This window comes from Podarcis liolepis (assembly GCF_965112155.1).
Source record: "Podarcis liolepis genome assembly, chromosome: 2".
Taxonomy (NCBI): domain Eukaryota; kingdom Metazoa; phylum Chordata; class Lepidosauria; order Squamata; family Lacertidae; genus Podarcis; species Podarcis liolepis.
In genome coordinates this window covers 66,788,102-66,811,676 of record NC_139555.1, presented here as the reverse complement: position 1 = coordinate 66,811,676, position 23,575 = coordinate 66,788,102, and the positions used below count along the sequence as shown (strand labels likewise).

The 23,575-nt window shown below is 42.3% G+C and overlaps 1 protein-coding gene across 2 annotated transcripts in view; it reads right to left on the bottom strand.

The window, feature by feature from the left end:
* LOC310699896 (uncharacterized protein) overlaps positions 1–23,575 on the bottom strand; it is a 165,898-nt gene that overhangs the window by 5,484 nt on the left and 136,839 nt on the right. The window contains exon 3 of one of the 2 annotated variants that reach the window (XR_014522288.1): positions 11,301–11,774. The exons of the other annotated variant lie outside the window; for it this stretch is intronic. The gene's annotated coding sequence lies outside the window, so the exon portion shown is untranslated. Of the gene's footprint in view, positions 1–11,300; positions 11,775–23,575 lie in introns of those variants that run through there. 2 annotated transcript variants of the gene reach the window in all.

The following is a 23,575-nucleotide window of genomic DNA, read 5'->3' as shown; positions in this document are numbered from 1 at the left end:
GCTGGGAACTTTAACCTTTAACCTTTCCCATTTCCTTTTGTTGCTAAAGAGAATGATATGCATATTCTAGCTTTAAGATTAACTAAGTAGCAATGACTGAAAAGATTCCACTGATTAAAAATAGAATAAAAACTGCACAGACCACAAGAATGTTTCATTTTATTGTGCCCTGTTGTTTTTTAAAGATTGACTGGAAAGCTACAATTTAAAACCAGCTCAGAATGTGCACACTGAACTCACAAAACAAACTGGTTCCTGTCGAATTCCCATACCATTCACTGCTCCTGACACTTTCCACTCCTGAGTATGCCAGCATATCCCACTTTTCTAAAATCTGAGATGACCAATTCAAAATGACACTGAGCCTCTCTTGCCTTCCACACATGCTAATGGAACATGGATAAATAATAGCACAACTATTGCTAGAGCTGATCTCTGCTGGCAGAAGTAGTCTGACTGAAGTATCAGCTTGTAAAAAAGCTAACATGTCACAAAATCGCAGCCCAGCACAAGGGAAGGGCCAGGTTCCATCCCCTTGTGCACAGAAGGACCCTAGTGTAGCTGCTGATGTGACTGATCTCTGCCATAGGCCCTGGGAAGCCATCGCCAGTCAGAGTAGATCCCCTTAGTACAAACAGTCTAGCCTGGTATAAGGCAGCTTCTTGTGTTCCTCTGGCTTCAAGAGTTAAACTACAAAATAGGAACTGAAATGGGGATATACAGTGGTACCTCGGGTTACATACGCTTCAGGTTACAGACTCTTCTAACTTAGAAATATTACCTCAGGTTAAGAACTTTGCTTCAGGATGAGAACAGAAATCGTGTGGCACTAGCACGGCGGCAGTGGGAGGCCCCATTAGCTAAAGTAGTCTTCAGGTTAAGAACAGTTTCAGGTTAAGAACGGACCTCCGGAACGAATTAAGTACTTAACCTGAGGTACCACCGTATTTGTTTGGCAATTATAACACTTACGACACAGGCTACATATACACCTTACATTTTTAAAGTGCATTTAAAACACATCCCCCCTCCCAAAGAAACTTGGAAACTGTAGTTTGTTAAGGGTGCTGGAGATTGTAGCTTTGTGACAGATAAACTGCAGTTGTTGGGTTGTATGTCCTTTGAACGCATGGTGCACACACAGCCACAGTCTAATACAGAAATTACCGTATTTTTCGCTCCAAAAGATGCACCTGACCATAAGACGCACCTAGTTTTTAGAGGAGGAAAACAAGGGAAAAAAATATTCTGAACAAAACAGTGGATGTATGATTTTTGTGGTTCATGCTGTGGCCACAGACATGTGTGATTTGATGGTGAGTTTGGGGTACCCCAATGCAAAAATCCTGAGAATCCATGTGGATCCGTGCTTTGTAACCATGTTTTTGTGCCATTGCGGCCCCACGAAACAGTGGATGCATGATTTTTTTGGTGCAGGCTGTAGCCATGGACATGCTATGTGATCTGATGGTGAATTTGGGGTGACCCAATGCAAAAATCCTGAGGATCCATATGCTTTTACCTCTCCCCTCCCTGGCAGCCTCCTTTATCTCTGGAGTCCCTTATCTCCCTCCTGATCCCTTGCCGAACAGCTGCTCAGATGCTTTGCTCAACACCCCCTTCCCTCTTGTTTGCCTTAGTGTCTTTTCCTTAGCTGGAGCAGTTTTTTGCTCCTCCTTTTCTTCTAATTTCTCTCCTCATTGCTTTAAACTTCCTGTCTCCTCTCCTTGCAAGTTCGCTGTCTTTACCTCCCCCCTCCCAGGCAGCCTTCTTTATCGCTAGAGTCCCTTATCTCCACTCCCGATCACTTGCTGATCAGCTGCTGAGTGGCTTTGTTTCAACACCCCCTTCCCTCTTTCTAAAAAAAAGAGCACGATCTGCTTTTTGCCCCTGGGCAATTCGGCTCCAGAGACCACACATTCGCTCCATAAGATGCACAGACATTTCCCCTTACTTTTTAGGAGGGAAAAAGTGTGTCTTATGGAGTGAAAAATACGGTACATCATTTCCCAGAATGCTTTTAGAACCTTACAGGTCCACCCCATATGATAGAAGGTGCCTTCCTTTTGCTTACATTTCCAGCAGATATTTGCACTTGTCTTGTACGTTTTTGCGGTCAGTTTTGTCATTTCGGCATAGTCCAACAGCTTGGTTTGCCATTCCTCTCTGGTAAGGACTTTGTAGCATCCACATTGCTGTTGTCACATACATAAAAAGTCTTTTCTGGAATGTCGGTACCTATAATTCCTAATAAAAGGCTTCTGGGTTTGTTTGCTTTTACAAAAGTTATTTAAAATATTTTTTTCAATTCATTATACCGGTAATCATTGATTTCAGTGGGCAAAACATGCCTTACTTTGTGCCAGCCTATGGCTATAGTGTACATGTGGACAATTTTCTGCACAACTTGCTACCATGACACATATCCCATGATCTCTTTACTGCACATCTCTTTTTGTCACACAAGGTTTTAGATAATTACAGATCAACAAAAAGCATGGTGGAAGAACCAACAGTGGGTGAACATCCTTTCCTATACCCTATCATGCTCATGCCTGAAGGTGGAACTCGTGGTTTTTCCCATTTTTTCTCCTATTTTATGGAGAATGAGCTTCCTGCTCATTTATTCCAATGGGAAAATAATAAGCTAAGACAGCTCCAGAGCTGATGTGGTTTGCTCTCTATTCTGGAGGTATGTCAAGGGAAAGTGAGAACCACCCTGGAATTATGGCTGGAGGCTGGCATGCAAACTTTTTTTAAAAAAAAAGTTCTGTTTACTTAAATGCAACACATGAATGTTGCTCTGGCTGCCCCCTTATTTTCAAGTGATCCGGTGAATTAATCACGAGTAAATGCTTTCAATATTGCAGCCTGTACAAATCCCCCCAACAAAATTCCACGATCAGTCACACCTGATGGGTATTCCCCAATGACAAGACGAAATGGTGCTAAACTCATGCTGTTATGGAGACAAAAAAAGAAAGAAAATAATATATTAATTTTAAAGGGAGTCAAGGAAAATACGTTGCTGTTAACATCACCAGCCAGCCCCCTTTATGTTGAGAAGCAGTGCAGCTCAGCCTCTCTCTTGCTGATCGCAAACTACATCAGCCCAGGACACAGGGAGAGCAGGGGAGCACGTGGTGAGTCCTGGAACTGCCTCTGAGATGATTTAGAGATTGACTCTTAAAGAGCGATTCATTATGAGCTGCTGCAGGCTTCCCAAATGTGGAAAATTCCAAAGATCGGTGGGCTATGCTCAGAAAATATCCAATAGACAAAAATGAAATCTAGACAGGCTTTTCTCAGGCAGGCCCTTGATTAGGGTGGGAGAAGAGCAGCTGGGAAAGTAAATCTGTTCTCAGCTCTTTTGCATAATTTCTTTTCTTTTCTTCTTTACTGCTTCCCTTGGCACCACGAGATTGGCTTTTGGAGCCTGGGAAGGAATATGAACAGCAGATGCTGCGCGTGTCTCTCTGTCACAGGGTAGAGCAAAGTAGAAATCGTGGGGCAGAATTCATCTGTGAAATATACACAACAGGTTAACCAGTTCTGGAGAGCCAAGGTCACAGATCTTCCTGTGAAAGGTTCTCTCTCTCTTTTACTATTATTGAGTGGAAATGATTCTGTAAAGCCACACCAGCAGTCCTGCATTTCCTTTCAGATGCACGTGCCCTATTCATGGAGTGGCTCCTTTGTTTTTCTTTGCAGCGACTTGACTTGCGAGTATTTTCTTGCTTTGATACAGAATGACAGAAAAACAAGCCTTTTTTGAAAAAGAAAAGAAAAGAGAGGGAGAGAAGTAAACTTTGGGTGGAAACTAGCACCTCATCAGGCAATTGGCTGACATTAGCCCTGCTGAAATCAATGAATACTGTTGTTGTTGTAGTAGTACGTAAAGGACCATTTGCTAAGAAATAAAGGATCATTCTAAAGTACTGCAAAGTTACTTTCTAAAGTGCACCCAGCACTTTGGAAGCTGAGCTTCAGGACTGGTTTTCAGAGCCAGGGCTTATGCCTGAAATGCATTAGTGACTACAACTGATGAGCAATTGCAACTAACCTATGTCCCTCTAGCATGGTGCTGGACTACAACTCCCAGATCATCCCTGATCATTGGCCATGCTGGCTGGGGCTGATGGCAGTTGGAGTCTAGCAGCAGCAGGGGGCAGGGGACAGAGGTTCCCATCCCTGGGTTTCAAGAGACCAAAGGCTTCCAGGACAAAAAGTGAAACTTCCCAATTTTTTGAAATCCCATGATATTCCATATTGGAAAGTAGTGTAAGATTGTAAATAAATTAATCGATGGTCCGTCTATCTAGTAGGCAGCTGCATACACATTCCTAGCCTGAAAAGCTCAGGGCCAGTGAACTTGCTGGCGAAAGCAAAGGTATGGCAAAGATTCGACACCCAGTTCTAGGCAGATCTGGAGAGGGTGCGGACAGAGGCGGAGCAAGGTGGGTGCGGTGGGGTGCGGTCCACCCCGGGTGTCACCTCTGAGGGGGAGGTGAAAAAATGCTGTGCGGCACTGAATCTCTGTGAGAGACCCTGTGGCTTTGGCATGCACAGGCTTCTCTAGCTGTGGAATTTTTTTTGAAATAAAGTCAAACCAAATTTCAATGGAGGGGGTGGCAAGAAATTTTCCAATCCGGGTACCACCTGACCTTGCTATGCCACTGGGTGCAGAGTGTGCATGAGGGGAGAAGTGGGGCGGAGACCTGTTGCACAAGAGGGAATCCTTGCACTGATAGGATGCTTACTTAGTGTTGCATTGGCTATAAGCCGGAAGTTCTATTCATGTGATGTAACTGGGAATCAATGTGGGGAGAGAGAAGGGTGAGATCGCACACTGGCCTTTCTCTCCGTGTGTTCAATGGAAGCTCTCAACAGCTGCTTTTGCAGCACCTGCTCGTGCATGCATTTCCACATGCAGCTAAGCCTAGATAGGCTGAACGTTGTGTAGGGTCACAACGAGGGTATTAAAGTATTGCATTTTCAGAAGGCAAAAGTGCAGCCTCATCTATCCTCTGTCAAGAAGCCTCACATTGAGGGCGTTAAGTTTCCTAGAATTAACGGCAGTTTCCCCGAATCGGAGTGCTTTCTGGTACTTTCTCTTCCCTCCACATGCACCACGTTTTGAAGAGGATAATAGTGGTCCTCTGAATCTATAAAGCCACTTGTAATGGAGTAATCGGCAGTGCTTGAGAGAAGGATACGTATGTGTCAAAGCAGGGCAGGAGAGGAGGGAACTGTTGCAAGCACATAATAGTGCTTTCTGAACTTAGGCCTAGGCAGCTGAAAATAGCCTTCAAATTCTAAACTTCTCTCAGTAGCTAGCTAGCTAGATATGGATATGTTGATTTTACATTTGACACACACAAACACATTGTCCCCGAATTCCCCCCCCCAATAAAATTCAATTTTTCTAGTCTTTTCTTAAGCACAAGGGTTAGCCAAACTGCAGGAGACTAATAATACTGATTTCCTTTAAGCAACCACAAAACTCAGGCACAATAAAGGAAACTACATATATTCACTGCCCCGAGGCCTCATTTCTGACCTCAGAGGGCCACTGCTTATGTGAAAGATAATTAATCATCCATGCTGGCTCAGGCCTAGTCTTTTCCCCTGAGTAGCCGCCACCACTGGTGCCAAATTGGGCCTAGCAGTGTAGATGATAAACAGGGTCTGACATTCAGTCCCATGGACCAGCTGCCTGCAGTGGATCACCAGCCGCACTCTGCAAGCTAATTACCTCAAGTTCACCGCTTCTAAGCAGGCAGCCACTCCGCCGGTGACAATTTTTCATGCGCAAGCAGAAGAAACCGACAGTTTCGCTTTAAAACAAACGTTTCTACATTGGAATATTGATTGCAAGCACAGGAAAATGCAGGCTCTTGACATGAAATTATCACATGCCTTTTATTCAAATTAAAATAAAACTTCCAGATCATGAGGGGGGAAATGGCCACAACAAAAGAAATAAACCCAAAATAAATAAATACTTTATTATTATTAAAGAGTTAAAAAAATTACCCCAACAATGTGTGTGTGTGTGTGTGTGTGTGTGTGTGTGTGAGAGAGAGAGAGAGAGAGAGAGAGAGAGAGAGAGAGAGAAGGGGGGCAGTGAAGTGCCACTCACAAGGCAGGCAGGACTCAGACTAACTCTCTTACACATTAAAATATTGCGAATTGCTCTGTTTTTTAAAAAAATCTACTGGTGGTTTTTACTAACTGGTACTATTTGTACTGATGTTTTAATTTTGTAAAATTGCCCTGCAACTGATTACCATACTTTTCCAGGTATAAAACAAGGAGTTTTTTATTTAAAAATTATGTTAAAAATTGGCGGGTGAGTGTTTTTTGGCAATCCCCAAAAAGCTCAACAACTCTGGGCAATCTTCCCCCATTTTCTTAATCTGGAGTCCCCCAAAATAGGGGGCGTCTTATACATGGGGGAGTGTTATACACGGAAAAATACGGTAATTAAAAGCATGCTATGGGTCCATGTGGGCTGGCACTATCTCCACACCTATACACAATATGGCCACACTCCTGCCAGTCATGCATTTAGCATCAGGGGATGGCTGTTCCCAACTGCCTTTCCCCATCCTCCTCCAACTTCAATAACATTCATAATAAAGTTGGTTCCAGAAGAACTCATGAACCCTTTGGGGTTGAGACATAAAAGACTGGAGGGTAGTGGGTGTTGCTAGGTACTAATGCCAACGCTGAGGCTACTTTTGGATGTGAAGTTACTGGATATTTTTTAGTTGGCTTTATGCTTACTAGTTGAATTAGCATGCTGGTTGAACGGTTAATTGTTTTATTTTATTTTGTAGGGATATACTTTTTGTTAGGAATCATTATTATGCTACTGTATTTTGACTGTTGATTTTAACATGAACTGGTCTTGCTTTGCTGGCTCTTTACTGCACAGTGTGCTTGGCCACCCAGCCATTAGTTGAAATAAAGAAAAATCCTTCCCATCGCTGCCTTGTAAGCTTAGGTTTGGCAGAGAGCAGAGCAGAGCTACCAGGGTGGGGATACATGATAAAAGTATTGTTGTTGATATGGACTAAGATGTCCCTATTTTCATCAGGGAAATGCTGGAAGGTATGCTAACCATAGCTTTTTTAAAGGGAAATTCCCTTATTCTGAATAGGATTCCTTGCAAGAAAAGGGAAAAGTTGACAGCTATGATGCTAACCTACCTGCTCTGAGCTTTGTGATAGAAGGGTGGGATAAAAAACCAAGAAAAACTGGACTGGGGTAACACTAGAGGAAGGCAACAACGTGGAAGCAATTTGTTGTTGTTGTTGTTGTTGTTGTTTAGTCATGTCTGATTCTTCATGACCCCATGGACCAGAGCATGCCAGGCACTCCTGTCTTCCACTTCCTCCCACAGTTTGGTCAAACTAATGTTAGTGGAAGCAATAGCAGAAATTAATTTACATTTTGAATTTTTAAAAGTCTAAATAAAGAGTGCAACTCTGGAAGTAATCCAAACCCCACCGCAAAGTTGATGGCTGGAGGTGTATGCGTGTTAGGACGAACGGTGGGTCCCTCTCCGCGGTTCTCTGTGATGGAGGCACAACATCTGCCTGAGGAGGTAGGAAGCTAGCACCAGCAGTCATCTTGTCTGGTAGTAAAGGTAAAGGGACCCCTGACCATTAGGTCCATTCGTGACCGACTCTGGGGTTGCGGCACTCATCTCACTTTATTGGCCAAGGGAGCTGGCGTACAGCTTCCGGGTCATGTGGCCAGCATGACTAAGCTGCTTCTGGCGAACCAGAGCAGTGCACGGAATCGCCGTTTACCTTCCCGCCGGAGCGGTACCTATTTATCTACTTGCACTTTGAGGTGCTTTCGAACTGCTAGGTTGGCAGGAGCAGGGACCAAGCAACGGGAGCTCACCGCATCACGGGGATTCAAACCACAGACTTTCTGATTGGCAAGTCCTAGGCTCTGTGGTTTAACCCACAGTGCCACCCGCGTCCCTTGTCCCTTGTCCCGTGTCTGGTAGTAGCTGGTACCAAAACAGAGTGCTTTGTGGCAGGGTGTCAGGGAACTGCCATCAGTGTCTGAGGGAGAGAGCGAGCTCCAAAGGGATCCCAGAGAGCGTCCCGGGAGTGGGAGACGCAGCCCATCTTCTGGGGAAGAGAATCAGCGTAGCTCCAGTGGAGAAGGGGGGCAGATGGGGGAGTCGGCGAGGCGGTCCCATGACTCCCTGCCGGGGACCAGCGGGGAGAGGAAGGGTCCTCCATTGCCTACGCCCTCCTTGCGCAGAAGGCTTCCGTGCAGGGAGAGTAGGAGGAGATTTAGATAAATTTATTGTCATTGTCCGTATATACACAGTATACACAACAACGAAAATCAAACACCCACCCAAAGACCGGGTTCACATATACATTTGCACGTATCTCCGACACTCTCATCCTATTCAGACATAATCTATAAAACATAACATAATCCAGAATATAGCATGACCTATTAAAGGCATAACATAACCTAAAACCTATCTCATTCCTTCCTACTCCCTGCTTGCTAAACCTTGCAACTGGCCCTGAGATCATTATTTAGTGCAATCAGAGCTCTTGGATAGAAACTATTCAGAAGGCGTGTGGTTCATGTTTTCATTGTCCTATATCTTCTGCCCGAAGGCAATAGTTCAAAGAAGTTGTGAGCAGGGTGGGTGGGATCTCTCAGAATATTATGTGACTTCTTCAAGATGCGAGACGTGAAGATCTCATCCAGGGTTGGTAGTCGGAGCCCAATAACATTCTGGGCAATTTTAATTGTTCTCTGTAAAGCTTTTTTATCCGTTTCAGAGCTGCTCCCATACCACGATAATATACTATAGGTTAAGACACTCTCGATGGTACTATGATAATAGGACAGAAGTAGGTGCTGGGATAGATTCAGTCCCCTGAGCATTCTCAGGAAATACAACCTCCCCTGCACCTTCCTCACAACCATATTAATATTTGCAGTCCATGAGAGGTCCTCCGAGATATAAATGCCCAGGTATTTAAAACTACCAACCCTCTCCACTTCCTCGCCATTTATGTGCAATGGTAAAAATACACTTTTCTTTCTCCTAAAGTCAATTATGAGTTCTTTGGTTTTTTTTGTGTTAAGCATAAGATTATTTTCTTTACACCATTGAATTAATCCCTGTACTTCTTTCCTATAAGCAGTCTCATCGTTCTCACTGATGAGCCCCACCACTGTTGTATCATCCGCAAATTTGATGATTGTGTTGGACTTATACAGTGGGGTGCAATCAAATGTGTACAGGGAATAGAGAAAGGGACTTAGCACACATCCCTGAGGGGCTCCTGTGCTTAATACTAGAGTAGAAGAATAGTAAGGTCCCATTCTCACTGTCTGCGGCCTATCAGTCAGGAAATTCCTTACCCACAGACAGATCTTCTGATGTATACCCAAATTGGTCATTTTAAGAAATAACTGGGCGTCAAAGAGCTTCTTTGCTGGAAGAAGTTTAAGAAATGCCCACTGACGGATTCTGCCAGCGATTGAGACAGTCACGGGTGAGTGGCTGCCCGGACAGAAAAGGTTCACTCAGGCAACCCAGCCAGATGTTGGGACAAGCTTACACACGAGCAACCCCTAGAACCATTACACAGGGTGAAGCTGTGCTAGCCAAGGTCCCACTGGATCCTATGCCGACCCATTTTCAGCTGAAAGTACAAACTCTGTGGTCAGTTTTATTTGGTTTTCTTGTAGTGTTTTGCAGAGAGCAGAGATGGCCTTGCCCTCCCATTCACCCTGTTCCTCTACAGCACTTTTCCGATGCAGCTTTCCAAACTCATCTATGGACAGATGGAGCTAACATCATGGTACTTTCCACATATACATGAAGAGAAAAAAATGGGGGGTGCACCCAATTCAGAGATATGGTATGAATTTCATTGTGGCCTATTTGCAGTAAAACCCTGCTGGATTCTACAGAAAAATTTAAGTGAATTACTATAGATCCCCATTTAATTTCTTCCCTTTATCCCCATCCCACAAAATACTTTTATTGATTTAAGAGTTTTTGTTTTTAAAAAAAGTCAAACTGAAACTTGAAGATCACGCTTGATTGCATGGGACAAACCATTTTAAGTGGTGAGAGTGAGGGATGGAAAAAATGAAAATGGTGTAATTTAATCACATCCCACAACAATGGGGCAAGAAATCTTCCAGGAGCATTGCTGACAGTGATCATCTTGGCATGCCAACCCCCTTGACTGAGAGGATCCAAGATTTTCCCACTCCCACCCTTTCTCAAACATAGGCCTTGCTTATTCCATATTTCCAAGTACAAAACAGAATGTTGGCTGGTTTGCATTATGCTCCTACATACCAATTAGTTTTTGAGAAACTGGCAGATTAAATATTGGATACATATGAATTTCATATAGTTCTAGAATAATAACTCAGAGATGTTGGTGTTTTTTTGAAGGAAGCAGGCATCGCTATTCATTTTCCATAGATCACTTAGGAGTAGACTAACTTGACCAAAGCGTAATGACCAGAAGGGCCTTTAAAATATATGACCAAGTAATGATGATTGTCCTTCCCCATTTGTCTGCAAATAAAACAAGACCTATCAAATAATACAGTATTCTAAACAAATTATAGATGCTTAGATTTAAGTGAAGAATTAATACCCTTGCATTCCCGAGGTTTAATGGAAAAATCTTAACCTCCTTGTGATCTATAACCTCATGTGATGTTATTTATTTTGTTTCCTGTGAAAGCAGAGTTTAACAGATTATTAACAATGCAGACACTGTGATCAAATACAGAGTACATATTGGATTAGAATCTGGACTGATAACCAAGCTCAGTCAGGGGCTTGGGCAAATGAGTATGGGTCAGATTACACACCTGCTACCTAGAAAGACTGGCCATGTGATGGAACAGCAAAAAACATATATGCCTCCAAAAGCATGAGCTTTTATATTGCATAGTGCAATGTCCCAGACTTCAATAATCTTTTTTCTGCTTTTTTCTTTTGAAAGAAAGCACATAATATAAATTTAATAAACTACAATGCAAAAGGCAGAAAAGGAGCAACACAGAGATCTACTGTTCTGTTTCATGTATAGGGTTTCTAAATGATACATGTTTGAATTGACCCCGTCTTGGTGCCCCACTTCTGCATTTGGGAGAAGTTTCTTTCATACACCCCAGTTGCATACATAAATGAAATAGCTGCTGAAAAACATGTTTGTATATGTTAAGATTCTAATAATTAATAGCGAAAGCCCTGTCCACTGTAATGTTGGTTTTTATTTTTAACAGAAGGTAATTTGACTGGAACATAACATAGCAGCCTGGCTCTCTGTATGTTTACTGGCAATCAAGTCTCACTGCTTTCAGTGGGACTTTCTTACTATGTATGCATAAGACTGGAACCCTAAGACAATGGACTTCCACCAAGCCTATTCTTCTAAGTCCCAAGCCCTAGTCTTTAGTTCCCAAACTCTTATTTCAGCCAGCAAACACATCACAAATTGACCAGGTAATGTCTTCCCCATGCTAAGGAAAAGTCTGTAAGTTCTGCCTGTTGAACGCTTATTGAAGGCACACACACCATACAGGGGACAGGCAGGAGATGGATTTCCAGAACACAAGTTTCATTCATTATATCAGTTTCATTCAGCTTCTGAAGAAGTGAATTCCAGTATGTAAATAGTTAATTCAGTCTCCACTGTAGCTTAGCAGGGAGCCATCCTCAGCAGGGATGGATGCAGGGACTCCTGAAATGACAAAGGCCACTGCTCAACATTTCTAACTTTAAAGCTTGTGCCTGTCTTAGATTGACAGCCCTGACAAAGTCCTTTATACTACAAGCCTGACATGCACTACCAGCTACCCAAGAGTTCCAAACCAAACTCTTGTTGACACAATGCTCCAAGAGCAATATATGAAGGAAGACCTGGGATTTCTTTTATACTCATTAATGCATTTCAGCATTAACCATTTTATGTGGAAGGCAATAGCCTATTAGGTTTATGAGAGTCGGTATTAAATAGGTAACCCAGGAGCTACTAAAAATTTAACAGGATAAAATTAACAGCACATGAAACAAGAAATCCACAGCACACTTATGTATGTTGCCCTTTCTTGCATGCAGTTTTGTTAATTGTCCATCAGTGGTATGAAACTAACAAGCCAGGCTTTGCTAAAGTTACAAAAGCCTTACTTGCATAAGGCAATCTGAGACCCATCTCAGTGGCAGAACATGGTGGAGAAAGACACAGGTGTCATCAATTCTCTGAAGTATCTTCAGTTTATAAGCAGTTGAAGGCAGGAGGAAACATCCAGAGGCATTTTCCCATACCAAGAGAGCTGCCTCCACTATCAACCTACTTTTGCCCCTGCTGAATTATTTCAGTTTTCTTGCTCTTGGAGAATGGAGATGGGTAGCAAGCAGTGGGAGAATGAAACCCTTTGAACACTGTTTTAAATGGCCAAACCCACCATCCCATGCATTGAATGAAAATACCACACGCCATACATCACAAGGCTATTTATCTACCTAACCAGCAGCTACCAAAGTCTTTATCTTTGTTTTCTATCTCTCACAGGATGACATTCATAGGGCTATTTCATTGGGGGGGGATTCTTAAATTAGCTAGTAAGAGCTTCAACATTTTGCTATAAATAAGTAATAAAACCAAACGAGAATCGATGGCTCCTCCGGATGTTCTGAGAACAAATAAGACATATAGGGAGGCTGACTCTGTCCAAAAAGATAGATTAGGATTCAAAATTTCATTTTCATTTTCTTTTCTTTTTTAACTAGAAACACTTTTCAAGAAGATATTTTTAGTGTGCCTTGGGGGAAGGGAGAGTGGGGAAACAAGCATCAACAGGAAGAATTAAAATGAGTTGGGTAGTAATAAATGCCAACCCCAAAGTGGTATAGCTGTCAAAAGCCCAGATTGTCCTAGGCTGGAAGGCTGGTCTATTTCTATATCCTGGGAGAGCCCCCTGATCTCTCTTTCTCTCTGCAGCTTTGACACAACCCTGACTTATGGAAGGGATTATCCCTTCCTATCAAAAAAGGAAAGCTGCAGAGCAGACACCCGTCTATTCTTCCAAAGCAATGAGCCTGAAAGGCTTCTTTTCAGCCAAGCTCCCATTACCAGCTGCCCTACAGTGAGAAAGCTAAACTCTACATAAGGCTTGTGTCAGGCCACTGAAGGAGCTGGGGCTTGAGGATGGGAGACAGGTGAAGTGTGTGCTGGCGGGCGTGAGGGGGAGGGAAGAGAAAAAGCCTGCGCAGACTATGGAAGTGCTAATCCTATTTAGCACATACAGTATATATTACCAAGGAACGTGTGTGTGTGTGTGTGTGTGTGTGTGTGTGTGTGTGTGGTGATTGGGGTGGGGGGAGAAACAGGGAAGCTGAGAAACAGCAACAATGACACAAAGCCATTCACAAGTGGCTTGCAGTGTCAAAAAGGTGACACAGTCTGCTACTGGCTTGACTCCAGATGCTTAATTCATATTAAAATAAAAGCAAGTAGCCAACCATCCCTCTGACAGCTTGTTTCTATTCAGTACCTTCCACTAGGACCCACCACAGCCTGTTTTCTATCACTACAGTGACAATTTGAAGCAAGTTGGCCAAATCTGCCAATGGAACGTTTCCGTGTAACATCAGGCCATTTAATTTAAATAATGTTTTGGTGGCAGCACTTGGTGGATGGTGCCCAGTTTCTGAAATTCTTATCTGAGTTCACCCTGAATTTTGAAGTCTTGAATTATGTGGGGTCGCTCCTGAAGTACTATGCCCAATAGATAAAATTGTTGTTGTTGTTTAGTCGTTTAGTTGTGTTCGACTCTTCATGACCCCATGGACCAGAGCACGCCAGGCACTTCTGTCTTCCACTGCCTCCCACAGTTTGGTCAAACTCATTCTGGTAGCTTCTAGAACACTGTCCAACCATCTCGTCCTCTGTCGTCCCCTTCTTCTTGTGCCCTCCATCTTTCCCAACACCAGGGTCTTTTCCAGGGAGTCTTCTCTTCTCATGTGGTGGCCAAAGTATTGGAGCCTCAGCTTCACGATCTGTCCTTCCAGTGAGCACTCAGGGCTGATTTCCTTAAGAATGGACAAACTCCAGGTTAAAGAACTCAGATGTGAAATTGCTGTTCTTCTAAGAAAGCATGGCACTCCCCTCCCCACCCCCCACCCCCAGGATCTGGGAGTGGGAGTGGGATCCTGGAAATTACAGGCTGGTTAGTTTAATGCCTGCCCCTAGAAAACTGGTGGGAAGTATTGTTAAAGATAAAATAGCCAACCATAAAGAAAAAGCATTGCTGAAGCAAAAGCAACATGGCTTCTGCAAGGGCACATCCTTTCCCATAAGACTATTAGAGCTATTTGAGAGTGTTAGAAAGCATATAAATAGAGGTGATCTGGGTGACATTCTGTACTTGGATTTTGAAAATGTTTCAACAAAATATCTCACCAACGAGGTAGGCTTAGAGGTCCTCTTGTGGATCAGGAACTGTTTAAGTAACAGGAAGCAAAGAGTAGGGATAAATGGACAGTCCCTTGAATGGAGAGAAGCAGAAAGTCAAGTTTTCCAAGGATTGGTCTTGGGACCTGTGCTTTTTAACTTATTGATAAATTATCTAGAGTTAGGAGTTAGGTGGCTGATGATAGTAAATTCTTCAGGGTCATTAAAATAAAAAGAGATCCAAAAGGACCTTTCCAAACTGAGCAAATGGGTAGTAAAATGGCCAATGTAGTGATGCATGTTGTGGCAAAAAAAAGAATAATAATTTCACATATATGCTCATGGGGAATGAACTGGCAATGACTGACCAGGAGTGACATCCTGGGTTCATAGTGAACAGCTTGATGAAGATGTCAAACTAGTGTGCAACAGCAGTGGAAAGAGCAAATTCCATGCTAGGGATCGTTAGGAAAGGAATTGGAAACAAAACTCCTGATATCATAATGCCATTATACAAAACTATGATGTGGCCATATTTGGAACACTGTGGACAGTTCTGGTTGCCTTATCTCAAAAGGGAAATTACAGAGTTGCACCACAGTCTGACTGGGGCTGATGGGAGTTTCTCTGCTATCCAAAAGATCCTGATTAACTCATTAATAAGTCCCTTGTCTATCCTGAGCAAACTTTGCACTAGATTTCTATGAACTTAAAAGGTCATATGAAACCCCATTAAATTTCTTCTGGACCTTTAAGGGCAGGGGGACCCTAAACCTTAAAAGTCTTATTGGTGAACAGTTTGCAGCTATAATGATAAATACTGATAGGTCAAGTTTATTGTTGAATAGATTTATATTATATTATATTAATTATATTAATTATATTATATTATATTATATTATATTATATTATATTATATTATATTATATTATATTATATTATATTATATTATATTATATTATATTATATTATATTATATTAATGTGTTAATTTTTGCAAGTTAGATGACTCACACATTTGTTTCATATCTAGCTTTTGGGCAATTTAAATTAAAACAAACACAAATACAAACATTTTGGCTTGTCACAAATCCTTCACACAGAAAAAGATTGACAACTTTAAAGGGACTTGAAGCCCACATTTATTTTAAATTACAGGGAGATCAAAGGCTAGCTGGGGCAAGTGATTTGAAATGCATAAGGGATCTTAGGCCGTGGATCTTCTCTTCCCCGCACCCCTAAAACTACAAGATGTATTTTGGACAAACCACTTGACTGCTAATGAACCACAAACATGGCTCCTTAATTTGCATTCAGTACCAGAGGAGACCAGCTTCTAATGAGCACTGCTGGTCACCCTTCCACAGCTGCTGAAAGGCACTTGCTATTCCTCCAGGGAAGCCGCGACTGGGTAAATCCTCAGGCTTTGGATGGCAAATCACATTGTGCTGCATACCTCTGGCTCCCGTTTCCATCAGCGATGCTTTTGCATTCTGCCTGCCATCTCCATAGGAATCAAAAGGGCAGCAGGGGTCCTCAGATCCCCATACTGTACACACAGAGAGATTTTAATCCAATTATGCAGCTTCTGCTCAGCAAGAGATGCTCCCTCCTTCTCCCCCCCCCCGCCCCCCACTTTCTCCATTTGCTTTCAATAAAGAAGCTTAATATGTTTGGGAACTTTCCAGAGCTACAGAATCAGCCCTTGACCAAGAGAAAGCAGCAAATCATGGCATGTGTTTAAGTGATGGGGTGGAAATAGCATTGTGATTTCAGAAAATAAAAATGAAATAAATAAAACAGAACCTTATTAAGCAAGCTGTATTTCAAAAGAGGCCTCGGTTATTCATATAGCTAAAGACTCTACATAGCCTGTCTCTTTAAAAAAAAAAAAAAAACACCACACACCTAGTAATGGACAGTGCAATCCTATATGTGTCTACTTAGAAATAAGTAACACTGAGTGCAGTGGAGCTTACTCCTAGATAAGTGGGTGTAGGATTGCAGCCATAGGCACCAACAGAGCCCATGAAGCATTGATTTTGTTACTTAACAGAATTAGAAATGCCATCTTGCACCTGCCTTCTTAAGCTTGAACAGATAATGAATACTCATCATAAAAACCATTAAGGAAGCTCCCTTTTATTGCCAAGATCCTGTTATCTTTAAAGTGTTATATGTAACATGCACACATGCTGAAAAAAGCTACAGAATGTTAACTCTGTTCTAAGAAATGGGCCAATTTACTGCACCTCAGTTGTGGGCAGTATAAAGCCCTTGGGCCACACACAGCGCTGCCCCATAGCGCATACAGCCTGTGGAGTAAAAAAAAGGTAAGGGATTGTCAAGATAAATGGCTCTTCTGCTTTCCATTGAGGACTAGCAGGTAAATGGTGGCTCCATCCCTCTTGAAAGGGGAAATTTACCACATTTTACATGCTGGATTTTAGGTTATTCCACCTAACAGAATATCCAAAAAGAGGTCTTTTAAAAACCTCCAAGAGGGCTTTTGTGGATTGTATCCTCAGTAGGAATGAGGGAGAAATCTGATTCAGTCCACATTTAAAGATGAATCTACCTAGTCTGAGCCATTCTGAGAAATGGAGAGCCTCCATACTTTGAAATTCACACTTCAAGGAATGTGAATGCAGTTCTTCAGCCAAGTAATGTGTACACAAGTACATGTAACTGGAGGAAAGTGTGCATAAAAATCCAGGTGTTCGTGACACCGACGTAACCAAAAAATAAATTCTATTAGGAGAAATTGTTTTGCAAAAATGTGCATCTTAAGGAAAACTGCATACCATCCTGTGTACCTGTATATTAGTGCTAGATGTACTAAAATGCTGGTGTATTTTCACAAGGACTTTTAAAAGAAATATTTCAAACTGATGTGGAAATGTGGAGGACAGAATTTTAGACTGAAAACATGAGAACATGATGTACATAAATGGAAAATGATTTTCCCATCCCTAATCCTTAGTTGTAATGAGACTTGGCTCCTGGTTATTTATTAAAGCAACTGTTGAAGGAGAAAAGGGTTGAACGTCCACCAGTGTTGCGCAGCACGTGATAAGACTAGGGAGAGAAGCAATTTTCGTCAATTTCCCCTTCCTTTTGTACCTCTCTAAATTTGGACAATTCCCAAAAAGAGGATCCCCCAAAAGAGCAGATTTAGGGGCATGAGGGTGCTGAGGGTTGCTTCCCTCCCCATTCTGCCAACAAAAGCCTTACCATCAGCTGAGTGATGCTGCTGGATACAACCCAATATATATTTCATACGTGTTAGTTTAACAATTTTGGAAATGAAACAGTTATTTTAAAATGCATTGCCCAAGTTTTACAGCTTACTTCATTTTAATTGCTCATTGTGCAGAGGGACAGGGCATTAGTTGTTTGGAGCAATTTTGCCATACAACTTCTCAAAGTACAGACAATTTTTGTACTGCCATTAGAGCAATAAATGCTTTCACTGCCTCCAACTCTGTAAATCCCTAAACATCACAAAAAGCTATGAGTTTCTTCTGCAAGAGATTAGAGATGGGACTTTTGTAGGTCACAACTGGGAACACTAAGAATAGGTTTTCTACCATTTGCTTACTTTTTTCCTTTTCTCTTTTAATAGTTATTTTTGTGAAATGGATATCCTGAAAGAGGGGGAGAAAGAAGCAAGAAAGTAATCAGTTTTCACTATGAAGACCTGCTTCTCTTATTTCAGAAAGAGTTTTTGAGTTACTATCAATGAAAAAGGTGTGATATAACCAAATAAAGTAGTAGTAGCGGCAGCAGCAGCAGTAGTAGTAGTGATAGTAGTAGTAGTAGTAGTAGTAGTAAAGGTAAAGGGTAAAGGGACCCCTGACCATTAGGTCCAGTCACGGACGACTCTGGGGTTGTGGTGCTCATCCCGTTTTTCTGGCCGAGGGAGCCAGAATTTGTCCGCAGACAGCTTCCGGGTCATGTGGCCAGCATGACTAAGCCGCTTCTGGTGAACCAGAGCAGCGCACGGAAACGCCGTTTACCTTCCTGCCAGAGCGGTACCTATTTATCTACTTGCACTTTGACGTGCTTTCGAACTGCTAGGTTGGCAGGAGCAGGGACCGAGCAACTGGAGCTCACCCCGTTGCGGGGGTAGTAGTAGTAGTAATGCTAATAATAATAATATCTTGGATATGATTTCAAGTGATTAATTGCTTTTAAAAAAAACTTTTTCCTGCAATCAGAAGACAATAAAGACCATACAACTATTCATGGGCACGTATCTTTAAATGTTTATCTGCATTTGTGGCATATAATATATGGGTTATATATTTACTCTAATGTAATGCATACCTTTTTTGGCCAAATTACATCGCGAAAATTAGGGTGCACATTAGATTTGATGGTGCATTAGATTTGAGTAAATACAGCATGTAGTGATTACACTGCCTGTTATATACAGGGTGAGTCTTTTAAAAGAGGCCCCATGGAACATGTGTATCTGTATCCATGGGACCTCTTTTAAAGGACTCACTGTATGTTTATATATTTGTGTGTGTGTGTGTGTGTGTGTGTGTGTGTGTGTGTGTGTGTGCGTGCGTGCAAAGAACAATTCTGAAGATATGGGTGTTGGCCCTCAGAATATTTTAAAAGAAATTAACTATTTTGCCGGGTTTCGGACAAATTATTTTTCTTAGGCATGGAAAATGGAAGCTTGCATCAAAGTTGAAGGCTAAAAGGCAAACAGTATGCTTTCATAGACTCCCATTGAGCTTTTCTCTTCTCACCATAATATATAGGTGGACTTCTTCTCATCTGAATTTTCCACAGCTTCCCTTTCTTAATTCATTGGTTAGTTCATTGTGGGAAATGGGAGGAAGGAGTCACAAGACCAACTCCTTACTCTACAGTAGCCTGTCCAGCAATCAGCTCAGATGGACGGCAGATGGGGCTGGCAAGATGCTGCAAGCTTTCAGACTCCTCCCAATGGCTTATAAGGAGGAGTTGTGGAAGCCAGAGAGAAGTCAGAGACAACCAAGCAAGCAACCACCCTGAATCTGGGTGGGTACAGCAACCAGTAGGGAGAGGTTATCTGGGCTATCTTCTTCCCCCTACCTCTGTGTTTTCTTACTTCTGTCTGGCAATAAAATGGCTGATCTGCCCAGTGACTGCCTTCATAAGAGTCAAAAGCTGCTGATTCCCACCTGCCATGGAGCAGGGGAGGTTGGAATGATTGAAACTGTGGTGGTCATGCATAGTGGGAAGAGATGCAAAGGAACTGAAGCTAAAAACTAAGTTCTCAGAGCTAGGCTAGAATTCAGAAAGGGTGGAGCCCAGGGCAGACCGAACAACAAAATACAGGGGAAAACCTTTAATCTCTCAGTTTGATATGACATTGTTATGTCAAGTATTCTTTGCATTGCATTTTCCCTTTTCTCCTCCAACATGTAATTTATTTCAGCTACCCATGATGTGATATCATCTTGTGCCTCTTTGCACTTTTTTTCTTACTTGCCACAATAGTTTCCATGTCTGAAGAAACAACATTGCTTCCCCACCCACCAGTGACAGCCGGTGTCACAGAGAGAGTGGGTGGGGAAGAAACAACATTATGCCTTGGAAAAATAGAATTATATGTTTCAAGGAGAAAGGGGAGATATCAAGGATAACAGGGAGATGTCATTCTCCAACCACCACTGCATATCTGTCATAACATGTAGTTTGGCCTTTACGATTAAGCTGGTGAGATGTAGAGATGTTAGAGTGTTGGACTTGGACCAAGGAGATCAGGGTGCTCCTACTCAGCCACAAAGCTCACTGTGGGCCAGTCACTGTCTCGCAACCTAACCTACCTAACAGGAGCGTTGTGAGGATGATTGGGCAACCATATTAGGGACATGTGCAGGCCCTGAAGCAAAACAAAACCATTTGTTTACTAGCTAGCACTGCCACCAGTGTCATGTCTGCCTGTACTTTGAGTAGTCCACATAAGTACAGTACAAGTTGGGGCCTGCCAGAAACCAGAGATTTCAAAGGTTTTCTGAATCACTGTGGATGAACATTCCTTTCAAGAATGTCTGTGTGTATACCTGTTATTTTCCACGTCTTGTTTTGCTTTCCATGGAAACGGCTTTCCTCATTTTGGCAGGAAGAGGAAAGGAGGGTGTTGCCCACAGGGTCTTACTGTTCAGTCCCGTTTCCCATTGGCGAAAAGATTGGTTAACACACTCCTTTAAAGCAGGTATCTCACTCTATGACACTATAATTAACCATTATTCCTAGTCACTCTGTGGGTGTTTTGATATCCTCTTCCTGTTGCCTTACAGAACTAGATTCAGAAAGTGGCAGAATTCTCTGAGGACAGAAACACATATGTTGCTATTAACTCCAGTCAAGTCTAATCTTTTGGAAAAGAAAATATCTGCCCTTTTGAACACTGTTCTTGGGTTTTGAATCAGACACCTTTCTCCCATACCACTGCTTCTTAAAGAGAAAGGCTCTTGTGGTGTTGTGTCAAAGCAAGAATGGTCATAATTTAAAATGACAGCTCTAAGGAGCCTCAGTATCCCTAATAGCATCATTAATTTCAAGGGGAAGCCTAAAGTGAGGTATTCTGTAACCTGATCTCTTCCAATAAATCTACCTTCAGAAATTCTCTTGAGCCCCAAAGCTTCAGCTGCAAGAAAAGTGCATGGCCTCCCTTGCAGGTTTGGCATGGGGGGCTGAGGTGGGATGCCAATACCTGAGTGACAGCAGCAAGCACATATTAAAATAACAGCAATTTTAATGAGTAAGCTTGCATTTTTCATGTGGGCTTGTCTGCGCAATTTCATATCCCTGGTGAGCAATTTTCTGCCACTGGAGCTCTACTGCAGTTGCAAACCATTAATGGAATAATATTTTCATTGAGCCGCTCTATATGAATGGGGCATTTAAAAAATGTATCCATTAATGGTGGTAGATATCAGTTATATGCTACCATTAAGGGTCTTGGAAATATTATTGCAAAGGTGGTTCTCCTCTGACATATCTTCTCTAGACCAGGGCTGAGGGGAAATGAACTGAAAGTTCTATTTGTTTGGTTCTTTGTGAAGTTGAAATTTTAAAGGTTGACCCTGAACTTCCCAATGCAAACATTCTCATGTTTGGAGTTTAGAGTTTAGAGGAGAACTCAGCCCCTTTGCTGAATTCATATTGGGGTTGCAATTCTATCCCTGCTTCTTTGGGATTAAGCCCCATGGAGTTCAACAAAACTTAGTTTCAAGTAAACCAACAGATAAAATTAAAGGCTTGCCTAAGATGCAGATATTGTAATGGAGCTTCTAAGTGACTGTCAGTCAGAACAAGAAACGTGTCACAGATGTGGAAGTTCCAGTATGTGCACAAAACTCTGCATCCTATTTCAGCAGAGAAAGCTGAACTACATGCACACTCCTCTATACAAGCAAATTCTCCATGGAAACTCTGCAGATACAGGAGCTCTGTGTGAACCTCCCTGTACTCATGATCCTCTGGGTCATAAGAACATAAGAAAAGCCCTGCTGAATTAGCCCCCAAAGCTATCTGTTTCAGCATCCTGTTTCCCACAGTGGTCAACTAGATATGGTCAAAGCGAGTCATTCTTGTTTAATGCCATTGGTCTGGTTCCAGTTCCATTAAAACCACTAAATTTTTCAAATTCCATTTAAAAATACATCCTACACCCCATAAATAATATCATGAGTTTTACAGTCATTATGATGAAATTAACAAAACAGGAAATACTAGTGAACAAAAATCAAATTTTGAAATTAAGAAACATAAAAATGGTAAGTGTATTTTAGCTTTAGCTGTAGTAAGTAGATATGGTTCAGACCCCCATTTGGTGCTTTAGAAACCATTATCAGATACTTGATCTGAATGATCTTTGTCTCCCTTCCTCCCCTTCTGGCCCCCATTCACTATTGGAAAATCAAACAATCAAACATCTTTTATTTTTATTATTCATTTCATTTCTATACCGCTTTATATTTTTAAGGACAAATCTCAAAAATCTTTTCTTTTTGGCAGAAGTCAATGAAATTTCAATGTGTGATAAGCCCTCTAGAACAGATAAATCCTGCCAAATCACAGGTAAATAGGACCAGGTGCTTTCATGCTGAGCACCTTTAAATTTTGATTATAGTCGTACCTTGGTTTTCGAACAGCTTAGTTCTCGAACGTTTTGGCTCCTGAACGCCACAAACTCGAAAGTGAGTGTTCTGTTTTGTGAACTATTTTTGGGAGTCGAACGTCTGACAGGACTTCTGCAGCTTCTGACGGGGCTTCTGCACACTTTGGTTTTCAAACGTTTCGGAAGTCAAACGGACTTCCAGAATAGGTTCCATTTGACTTCCAAGGTACAAATGTATTATGATGATGATGATGATGAAATAATAACTTTTTTTCAGCCGGAGGGCCACTTGCCAGGAGCCAAACCCCGCTCTATTCTCCATCCTGTCAAGTGAGGCATTTTATCACGATTCAAGAACTAATGTCAGACAGACAAAACGCTCAAGAAGGGTGGAAAGCAGAGCCAGAGGGGGATGTGGCCTGGGGAAAGAGTGTAGCCTGCATAGTGGATGTGGTCTAAAAAGACCTGGGGGGGGGGGAGGGACTTTATGAAGGCCCCACCTGAAGCTCCTCATCTCTGCTGTAAGAAGAAGATGGAATGCCATGCTATATCACCTCTTGCCTATCATTTCAAATGATCATGACACCACTTGTTCTTTTTCTTTTTGGTAAGAAAGTGTTGTCTTTCCCCTCCACCTTTGCATATTTAGAGCAGAGTAAGACAATATACATGGCACGCGGGTGTCGCTGTGGGTTAAACCACAGAGCCTAGGACTTGCTGATCAGAAGGTTGGTGGTTCGAATCCCCACCACGGGGTGAGCTCCCGTTGCTTGGTCCCTGCTCCTGCCAACCTAGCAGTTCAAAAGCACGTCAAAGTGCAAGTAGATAAATAGGTACTGCTCTGGCGGGAAGGTAAATGGCGTTTCCGTGCGCTGCTCTGTTTCACCAGAAGCGGCTTAGTCATGCTGGCCACATGACCCAGAAGCTGTACGCTGGCTCCCTCGACCAATAAAGCAAGATGA